Below are 10,356 nucleotides of genomic sequence, written 5' to 3'. Positions count from 1 at the left end.
AGCTCCAAAGCCCTGCAGCAGAGAGATCTGTGCACCAAAACCCACTTTGCCCTCACTCAGCAGTGTCCAAGTGAGGTGCCATGCTGACCTAAGCTAAAAATTTAACCCTTGGATGAGGGAGCGTCAAAGATACATTTGCTTTAACTTGGAAGTGGTTTGGCATCTCTGAATCAAAACCTTGGTCCTACTTGAAACTGGGCACATTGTGTAAATTTTCCGAACAACTGAGCGTCCATGCTGAACCATGGGCATCTCCCACCATTGCATCTCCCACCACTGCTCTGCTCTGGTAAAGAAGACACGCTGCACGAGGGCAGATGAAGAGCCAGCGTGCATTTTCTCTTCCAGCTCTCAATGTGCCATATCGGCACAAGCCAGCCGGCAATTTTGCAGCCAGCCTTGAGGACAAGGTGTCCGCAGTGCCTGCCACGGAGTCCGGCTGGGGACTGAACGTCACGGCTCCCTGGAGCGGGACTGCCCGTGTCCGGGCAGCACGGGAAGGCATCCTGACCTCCCCCGCCAGCTCCATGCCTGCTTGATGCTAGAGGAAAAAAGTATTGTCCCTTGCCACCTGCAGCCTGCTCTTATCTCCACTTGCCAGCATCCTGTCCCCTTACTTGGTCCAAGTCTTTTTAAAAGGCCAAAAGGCAAAGCAGGAGGATAAAGGGTGGGGGATTTCCTCCTGGGCATGGCTCGGTGACGCCGTGGGTTGAGTGCCTGAGTGTGGCTATTTTGGACACAAAGCAGGCAGAGCGAGCGGTAAAGGGATGGCTCCTTTTGGTGACATGGCCACGTGTGCCTGGGCCCAGCAAGGGCACTGGGGCTGTCTCTCCTGCCATCGATGGCATTTGTGGGGATGCGCTGGAGCTGGGGTTGACGTGGGGGCTGTGCTGTCCCCCTTACCAAGTTTAGATCCATGAAATCCAAAAAATTTCCAGATCTCATCCCAGCGTCTTATGCAGCTCTGTAGGATGGCAGGACCAAGGAGGTACTGAGGGCAGATCGTAGGCTTCCCACTGAGCCTGGTGGCAGCTTCGTGGAGAAGCTGGTGGGTCTTGTGAGGCTGCACCCCACATCTGCATTTTGGGGGAGAGGGAGGTAAAAGATCCAGCTTTCCATTTCCAGCCTCTTTGGCTTTCTTACTAGAAAACACTGAAAAGAAAGTGTGGGGGAGAGGGAAGGAAAACCTTGTACAAGTGAGACACGGCATGGCCTCCGAAGCTGGAGCTGTTGTCTCGGTCTCGTGGGAAGCTGCTGCTGCAGCAGGACCGGGTCTGATGCACACCGGGCAGCTTTGCAAAAGTGCCCTCAGGAGTGTCACAGGACATCTTTACTCTCTCCGGCTCATCTTAAAAGGTGAGGAGCTGATAGGAACCTGCCTAGCACGGCTCTTCACAAGCACCGGGACGGTGTGCCATGGACAGCCTGGCGTGGCTGCGGTTCGGGGCAGGTATCATACTACGTTCAGCTCACGCAGAGGCAGCGGGGGACAGCTGAACTTCGGATAACCTGGTAAGACTAAAGCAAGATCAGCTGAGAAAACTAGCCTGCCTTTCGACTGCTGCCAGTCCCGGCAAAAGCCGGAGACGGAGCAGTCCCAGCTCAGACAAAACAGCTCGCCGGGCTTTGTTGCTGGCTTTTGTCTGCCTGCGGGCGGTTTTCCGCAAGGCTGGTTCCCCAGCTCCCTGTAAAGCTGTGCAAAACTTGCATATCGCCGCAAAACATGAAAGGGTGAGCTAAGAACCGGAGCTCACAGGTCGCTCAAACTCAGCTTAAAAAAAAGGTGAGGGTTGTTCCTGTCCCCATACGGGGATTTACCCTCCTGGGGACTACATCAATACCCTGAAGTGATGAGAGCAGGGAAAAAGTCTTCAAATTGAAGAGCTTCTGGAGAAATCCCAGGGGCTCCAGGCTACTTGCTCAGGCCAGAGGAGCAGGAGAGGGCTAGGGGGGACTGACTTACACTCGGAAGAGAGGCAAAAAATTAAACTCCTCACAGTATTTGAAGCTATTCGTGCCCTGTCTGAGTGCTCTTGATGGGTGTCTTTCTTACAGCATTTGGTGAAAGGAAGTCTGAATCTTGTTTAGGCTGCCAGTCTATCCCGGCAGTTTATTTTTATCTGAGATGGCTTGTGACAGTGCAGTGGTGTTGCAACACTACAGTTCTTGTTTGTGGTTGCCCAGTCCTTTGCTACTGGAGTAAGTGAAGGGTCCTGACAGGGGCTCATTGTGCTACAAAACGCAGAGATGTTGCAAGAGACGGTTCCCTCCCAAGGAGGCAACATCTAAGAGAAAAGACCTGCAAAAGCAGAAAGGAGTTGGCCTCGCGTGCAGCCTGCTGCAAAGCGATGCTGCCGTGGATCTGGGTCCTTATTCCAGCCCTGTAGACCCACTGTGGCATGAGCCATCTACCCCGACCCCACGTGCCCCAGCACCGCTGCGTGCTGCCCAAGTGACCCGTGGACCTTCTCCTTCGAGGGGACGGTGATGAGAGTCTCCTGCCACGGGTTACGCCTCCTTCCAGCTCTCCTTCCAGCCTTGCTGTTTCTTGCAACCACTAAGGGCTTGCACAACTCCTTAGCTTTCCCCTCCAACCCCTCCATGAGCATGAACCACACCTCTAAAATAGTTTTTCTAACTGCAGCAATGTCACCGCAACTGTATGAAGTGACAGCGAGGGGAGGCAACACAGGACCAGAAAGGAGACAAAGATGAGCTCTGAGGGCCAAAAGGAAATCTAAACCTACAACTCATCACTGTAACTAAACCTGTCTGCAAAGAGCAGACTTCACAGTTCAGCTTCTTACCTGTTGTAAGAGATGAAATATCAAAGGAATAAGGATCTGGCCTCCTTGGATACTCTCCCTTCACTCGCACATGCTTTATGCCCATGTAAGTCCATTAACTTCTGCCCAGGGTAATACAGAACAGAATGAGGTACCTAATCTGCCTCTTTTTAGGCAACACAACCTGAGATTATAGCTGTGCTAGCTTGCTATGCCGCGCTGTAAATCCCTACGTGTTGGTTCCCTGTCTCCTCCTCAAGTTTTACAGGATGCCGACAGCTTTCTGCTTGTTTTATGATTTCATGGCAGTTGCTCGACACATCAATAAGAGAATTAATTAATCTTGGCTACAGGGTAGGCAGCAGCTCAGGCAGCCCAAGAGCAAACAAGGTCAGGATTTCAGCAACAGCCCATTTAGAGAACTTGCTGGGGCTCAAGCAGAGCAGCTTCGTCTGATTTCTATTTGGATCGCTGCTCTCTTGCCTTGTTTGCAAGTTCTGTCCTGTTGGCGAGGCCGATGTAAAGCCAAACCCAGACAACTACAGCAGATGACTCTGCTCCGTACAGGGAGTGAGGATTAGGGCAGGGGCAGTGTTTGGTTCACAAACATAAGTCACTACAAATCAATTTTTGACTTAAAATCCCTTTGCTGATGTCCCAACTTTCATCTGATGATGTTAAAAGGTCAGAAGGAAAATTAGAGCTTTTTTGCCCTAATCCCTTTAAGCGCTAAATTCACGGAAAGCAATTGAACCAACAATTTAGATTAAGGCAATAGCTTCAAATGATGGAGAAACTCTGATCCTCAAAGGATGCCTGAATGAAATGCGGCTTTTCAGAATGAGATTGGAATTGCCCTTGGCCTCCTGTTACAAAGATCCTCCCCGTTGGCTCGGTAAGTGAATAATCCAAGACTACCATGCTTATTGCAGTGCTCAGCTCTGCAACATGCCCTTAGATCACAGCAAAAGACTCTGAGCAGTAACAATAAATACAGGGGAAAAGAAAGATCTGTGTTAGACTGGCTCCAAATTAATCTGTTTCCCAAACAAATCATTACTGCTACTAGTGAATAGCGTTTATCAAGTTGATGCTGCTCTTCACAGTCCTTGGTAGGGCTGAAGTACCCTTTTTTTTTCCTCTCTTTTTCCCGTCCCTGTCTAGCTTTTTCCCAAACTTTCTCTGGATCTTCAGGGTGCAGTGTGAGGATGCCCTGATGGAGAGGAGGGATGTCCTCCCTCCATGGAAAGGAGCCCAGCGAGAACAAAGCACGGCAAGATGGCAGATGTAAAGGCGAACCCAGAAGAGGGCTCGAGGGTGGTGTGGCTCCTTTCTTCCCTGACCCCCAGTCCCAGACCCTGCTCCATCTGAACGCCCTCAGCGCAAGCAGGCAATAATCCAACAGGCTGCGAGATGGTAGATAGGATCTTGTACAGTTTAGTTGATTTTTAGCCAGCTCGTTTCCTTGGTGCCTCTGTTGATAGAAGGGCTTTTATTGCAGATACAAGCCTTAGCAGAGACAAAACTCATGTCTCCTCTTTTAATAGGAGAATTGACAGATATGACACTGTCAGCAAAATATATTTTCCATGTATGGCTCTGGGTAGGAAAAGAGCCCATCCCTGCAGCTATGCTTAGCAAGCAAGGGGAGGTCCTGGGGACAGGAGCCTGGCTTCATGCCCCCCACAGCAGGGAGCAGCCAGCCAGCCTGCACGGGGGCTGGATGTCGAGAGAGGTGCCTGGCTGTACCCCTAACACCAGAGCACCCCTAAGGGCTAAGCTGACGACGTGTCCCGTCAGCTTTCCGGAGAGGTGCCTGCACCGCAGCCCCGCCGGCAGGGCCACCTCTGCCCACCCGGCTGGAGCAGAAGGCACTGGGATGGAGGGGTGGCTTCTCCTCCAAAGCCCTGCTCAGGACTGGAGAGGAGACCGTGCAAAGAGAAAACCATCCTGGACTTTCACACTGAGCCCGAGGGGTGATGGATAGCGGTTTATGGATTTCTAGGGCACAATCCCTATAAACTGATCATTTTATACTGTTGTTATTCCCATGTGAGATGACCCTTTGTAACCTAAAGCACAAGTTAGCTGTGCCGGTGAAGGAATAAAAACCCTCTTATGAGCAGCAGCGGCATGTTAAATTCCCACGTACCACTCTTGAATGGCAGTTCCAGCCATCCCTCTACCCTGACCCATCGGTTTCAATTTTCAGGGTTTTTTTTTTTCTTTAGTTTTGGATTTTCCTAGCGAATTTCTTGTCCTGAGAACAGTTCTGAGAAACATGTTTTCCATTACTGGTTCCTTCAGAAATGTTATTACTGGCAATAATACTTACAATAAGATTAAGTTTCTCTTGCTGGAAAATTCAGACACTACAAATTTTTAATATCAAAAACCAAACAAGTAATAACAAGTAATTTCCTAACACAATCTGGCATTGGTAGTCTTTCATGGGAAAATGCTTCATTCCAGTGTGTGTGTCTATTTTTAAGGAAACTAATGGCAAATGGGGTGAAAGGAAAAACACACAGGATAATTACAAACCCCCACTTATCAACCTGCTTCTAACCATTCTTTGGAGTGGTAGGTACACATGCAAAACATTGAACCACTCTGTATTTTTATGCTGCTTTGAAGTGTGAGTTCCAAAGAAATTTTAACTTGCATCACTTCAGCATTTCCATAACTGACTAGTGCCGGTGTCTTTGGGCAGCAGCCACCATTTATCTTTCCAGAAAGAAGTCCAAAACAGATGGCATAGTTGGAGATAACATGTTCTTAACCAAGAGAAGAGATGGGCAAAGGAGGGAGCTGTCAAAGTCTTGCTGGGCAAGTCCCATCTCGGTCCTTCTCGTGCACCACGGGATATTCCCACGATGCAACCTTCAGTGATCCAGAGTGGCATCTTTGAAGCACAAACAGGTTCTCGGTTTGCAGAAGGGGAACTGAGATCCATGAAGTTTTTCAGAGGTGATTTGTCGGGGATGCTTTAGTTGGGGTAGGCTCCCTGCTTCAGCCAAGCACGTGCGTTTCACACTCCCCCTTTTCTTCTGGCTGCAGCAGATAATCTTGTATAAATCTCCGGAGCGATATGTGGCAACGAGAGGTGCTGGGTGTCAACACTCGGGAGCCTCTGCCATCAGCAGATGCAGGTGTTGGCAAGTGCAGGCGGGCTTCTAAAAATATCCCGCGTGCTTTATTCTTGTTTCAAAGGCCATTAAGTATTTCTATGAGAGTCTTTTTCATCTTCAGCATGGAGAACTGCCTAATACTCCCACACATCCTTTATAATCCGCTGAACCTCAGGTTCTCCCAAATAGGAATATCTGGGCTGCATATCTGTGCAACAAAATCTTTAGCGCTGTGCGGCAGCACCAAGTAGTATGAGCAACGAACCTGAATTTCTTCTTATTTCAGCTGTCCTTACAACATTGTAATTCTACCGAGCGCAGGCTGTGGGTTTACTTCCCGTATCTGTAAAGAGCACAATCAACTCCAATTACTCTTCACATGAGCATAATCCATGCACGCGACTTTTTAATGCAGAATATTTAGGTCTGTTTCATAAATAGCAATGAAGTGTCGCAAGGAAGTATCGGCTCACCCATAGGCACCTTACCAAACCGAGCCATGCAAAGGCAGGAGAGATCAAGGGCCAGCCTTAAAAACAAAAGCATGTTGCTTTTCTCTTGCTCTGGATCTGCCGCTGCGTTTCCAGTGTGTGTGCTCTGTCATTCCTAGCAGCCCGGGTGTTTTAGTCATCCTAATGTGTTTGCTTAGGCACCAACATTAGTGTCAAAAGCACTTAATGCAAAGGAAACTTCCCAGGAGTGCACCGGTCACTGCCAGAGCAATCAGTCTTGTGTTGGGTGCGTATACACTGTACAGCATTTACTACGGCGGGCTGGGTAATGAAATACCCACAAATTCTGAGTGTAGCTCAGAGGTCTGCTTCCCACCAGGCCATCTGTGAAAAGCTGCTGTGCCCCATATCGCGTGCCCATGGGTCCTCCCGCGCACACATCAGCCTCCCATGACGACAAATCTGAGCCCAGGATGGAAATATTTATTCTTGGCTGATGCTGCTAACTCATTTCGAGCTGATGATTCAGACCAGTATCACTAAAGCGGTGATACGGTGACAGCCCCCACTCTGGACCCTGTTCATGAAAAATCGTTTCCCATCAGGCTAATTAGGGTAATTGCAGGTGAGCTTTGGCCACTGGAAGCCCCTGGCAGACCCCTTTCCCAGCCCCCGGCAAACACTCTGCCTTGCTGCCTCCAGGGCTAGCCGGCGTTTCTCCTGTGCCCCCAGCTCTTTTTCAGTGCAAGCAGCTCGGTTTGGAAGCACGGCTTTAAACTAGGCTCGCCTGAACCTGGCTGTGGGTTTTGGGGCGGAGGATTTAGCCAAGAGCCTTCCCGTGTGCCCCATCTTTTAGTAAGCAACTGCAAGGCTCTGTCTTTGGGCTCTCCTTAGGCAAATGAAGAGAGACCTGGCTCGCTCGCTGCTTTAAGAAGCCCTTTTTCCTTCATGATTTGTTTGCTGCTTTGATTATTTTTTTTTCAAGTTTCTGTGTCTTTGATGTAAAGGAAACAGTTATGAGGAATTTGAGCCGAGCTGTGGAGGTGAAGAAGTAATTGGAGATTACATTTAAATCTGCTGCCGGAGTTTTGAAGGCAACGCTTAGAGTAATTTTTGTTTTCTAATCTCTTCTTTCCCCATTGTAGCAGAAGATGAGCTTTCTGGGGTTTCCTGACCATCACATCTTGCTGGAGATGGGCGAATCCTCTCCGTGTCTATCTGGTACCTGTCGGGAGGCACTGCTTCGCTCTCATTCACCTTCTGCAGATCGGCTCTGCCTGTGAAGGTGCCTCCAGCACCCACAGCCTTCCTACCATGCATGCTCCCTTCCCCGGGGGCAAATACTCATTAGCTGTAAAAAGGAAAACACAATAATAATATTAATATTTAAAAAAAAAAAAACAAACCCAACATTGCTGTAGCTCAAGTGTTTTTTTTTTTCCTATGGGTTCCAGTGCCAAACCCTTAACGCCTGGAAATATCCAGAGCTAATCCATCTTTATAGATACCAGAGTCACCCTAATAGCAGCTGAATCAAGAATACGCTTCCCTGCCCCTGCGTTGTACCTATACGTGGTGCTTATGGGCACTTCAGAGCCTGGCAATGACTGGCTCCGACTCGCAGGGCACAGTGGATATGGAGGGTGGAGGATCCCATGCCTGCGCCGGAGCTTTCCGGAGGGAGCGGGGAAGCGGCGAGGCTGGTTTGCTCTTCCCACATGCCAATTTACTGTAACACAAGGCAAGTCACCTCATACGCTATCATCAAAGTGGTGGTGTTTATTCCAGGGGATTTTTGGGGTGGATTTGCCTAAGGCTGGTGCCTGAGCTGGAGAGGCCATTAATTAGAGCAAACAATATTGACTTTCAACCTCTTTTGAGAAACTCAGGATCCCTTTAAAGAGGCAGATCCCTCGGAGGGCCTTGTGCCAATCTCCTCGCCGTGCCAGGAGGGTCCGAGCCAGCCTGGCTCATCCCATCCCGGACTGCACCTCCTGCTCTGACGAGGATTTAACATCCCCGCTACAAATCCACAGTTTCAGGACTAGGGGAACTGACTTTCATTCCACTTGTCTATCTGAGGAAGAGGGAGATCATCACAATTACTTGCGATGTGAATATTGCAAACACTATTTAAATCCCAAATCCTGGAATTCTTTATCCAGCGGAGAAGGGGTGCGAGCTCCTGCTCCCCCAGCCGTCTGCCTGGGTTGAAGCCAGCGGTTTTATGCTGCCAGGGAGCAGAATTTGGAGTATTTGGGTGCAGAGAGGATTTCTGCAGCGGCTGCGTCTCTATCACCGTGTGCTTCAGCAGCTGAAATGCGGAGCTCCTCAAAGGGCACGCCATCAGATTTCCTGGCACGATGCAATTCCCCAGACCCTTGGCATTTTGCAGCCCTTAGAAAAGGTTTCTGGCTCAGAGCTTTGTTAGTGTTTGATGTCTTAAAAACACTAAGCAGACACTACTCTCCTAATCCTGCCAGACTTGCAATGGAGCAGATATGTAATCCTTCATGGGTATTAAATTTAATAGCAATAAAGTATATTTAAGAATTACACTGTCAAATGTCTGCCTAACCAGAGGAAAATATTCTTAATTTAAACTTCTTCAGAAATCTATTTCCAGTTGTTATTGCCTGTAAAAGCCTCCCCCACATGTGTGGGAGTAAAGACGAGAAAAATCAGCAAAAATCAGCAACAGGCGGTCCCAGATCACTCTTTCCGGACACTTGTGCGAGAAACGTTTCCCCGTAATATATGACCATATTCACATGTGTGCACATACTTCTATTCAACTGCTTTTTTATGCATAACAGCAGAGGTACATGTATGCAGGGGCACCGCTGTGCTTAAGGAAAAGCCCCAAGCTGCGTGATACATATTAATGCCAGCTGAAGGATTTGGGGGGGGGCGGGAGGGAGGTGTGCTGGGGGCTGGGAGAGGGAGGAGGTGGGAGCCCTGCTACAGGCAGGATCAGCCAGCTCTGGAGCCATCCCTACAGTCGTGTGAGCGACAGATGGAGGGGGTAGAATAAGGAATGGGGGGCACACCCTCGAGAAGGCAAGCAGCAAGGAAAAGTCCCCAAGCCTCTGGGCTTGGATCCCCTTCGAAGTTGGGAACCGTAGCTTGGATTTGCTTGGGGTTTGGCCCAAACATGGGGGGCAAGCAGCTAGGTGTCCCAGCTGAAAAGCAGGTTTCTCATCAGAGTAAACAGCAGAGTTAACTACCTAATTTAACAATAATTTTAGCAAGTGATTAAAAGCTTTAACTCAGTCTCTACTATTGGCATGAAATGGATGCAAGGTCCTTTTCTAACCCTCGGTCCCCCAGCGCCGTGGCCGGGAGCCCCGGTGCAGGTGGGGGGGTGAGGTGGAGCTGCTGTGGTGGTGGTACCCAAGGCACAGCTCATGCTGGGGTGGGTGGGTCTTACAGAAAAAGGCTTTGGTGAGACTTCAGGCTGAAAAAAAAAAAGAGGAAAAGCCCAGCTACCCTGGCTGTGAGCTACGTGGCACGATGTGGTGGGCAAAACATGGAACGTTTGATTCAGATGCTGAGTGACTGTTCTCCAAGGAGCAATTCCCATCCTCCTCTCACCAGCCATGGCACCAGGCACCAGGAGTCTGGAGCGGAGAAGCGCTTCAGAGGTGGGACCTGCTGAAATCCAGCTCGTCTAGAGCCTGTCGCTTCCTATCAGGACATCGCACAAACAAATCCTATCTGACATGACTTCCCCCTCTCACCTCCACTCGCCACCCCCCCAGCCCGCCTGGTAGACAGGCAAACACAGGTTTTGCTGTGAGTTACATGAAAACTTTTTCCATCTGACAAAATGAACCCTGTGGTACCACCCAGACCCATCTAGCAGTCCGTACAGGAACTGCCTGAAACCACAGGCTAATTAAGGAGCCTTTAAATAGTTTCCACCAGTGATATGATAAAGTGCTGACTCTCGAGATGAGGAAACCTGGAGAAAGGTGACAGGGTTTT

At 49.5% G+C, this 10,356-nt stretch overlaps 1 long non-coding RNA gene across 1 annotated transcript; it reads right to left on the bottom strand.

The window, feature by feature from the left end:
- Positions 1-5,070: 5,070 nt before the first annotated feature.
- LOC128140249 (uncharacterized) lies at positions 5,071-7,722 on the bottom strand. Its single transcript, XR_008234667.1, has 2 exons — positions 7,627-7,722; positions 5,071-6,260 (listed from the first exon to the last, which is right to left on the bottom strand). It is a non-coding gene; the product is annotated as an uncharacterized LOC128140249 (long non-coding RNA).
- Between the last annotated feature and the right edge of the window lie 2,634 nt (positions 7,723-10,356).

This window comes from Harpia harpyja, chromosome 3, assembly GCF_026419915.1.
Source record: "Harpia harpyja isolate bHarHar1 chromosome 3, bHarHar1 primary haplotype, whole genome shotgun sequence".
NCBI classification, from domain to species: domain Eukaryota; kingdom Metazoa; phylum Chordata; class Aves; order Accipitriformes; family Accipitridae; genus Harpia; species Harpia harpyja.
The sequence above is the reverse complement of the archived record's forward strand: the minus strand, read 5'-3'. Positions and strand labels throughout refer to the sequence as shown.